A 255-nucleotide genomic window follows, 5' to 3' on the forward strand; every position below is an offset into this window, starting at 1 on the left:
TGTGTGTGGTGTGCATGTGTAAGGCAGTGCCCTGTGTACACGTGTGTACATGTGTGTATGTATAGCTGTATGCACACAGTGTGCATGTATACAGACATGGTCCATGTGTGTGCATGCACAGCGAGTGCCCAGTGTACATGTGTGCACATGTATGTGCATGTACAGCTGTAGTGCAGTGTGTATAGGCAGTGTCCATGTGCATGTGTGTGCATGTATGTGTATGTATGTATGTTGTACAGCACAATGTGCAGTATG

Source organism: Chrysochloris asiatica, unplaced genomic scaffold (genome assembly GCF_000296735.1).
Source record: "Chrysochloris asiatica unplaced genomic scaffold, ChrAsi1.0 scaffold00040, whole genome shotgun sequence".
Taxonomy (NCBI): domain Eukaryota; kingdom Metazoa; phylum Chordata; class Mammalia; order Afrosoricida; family Chrysochloridae; genus Chrysochloris; species Chrysochloris asiatica.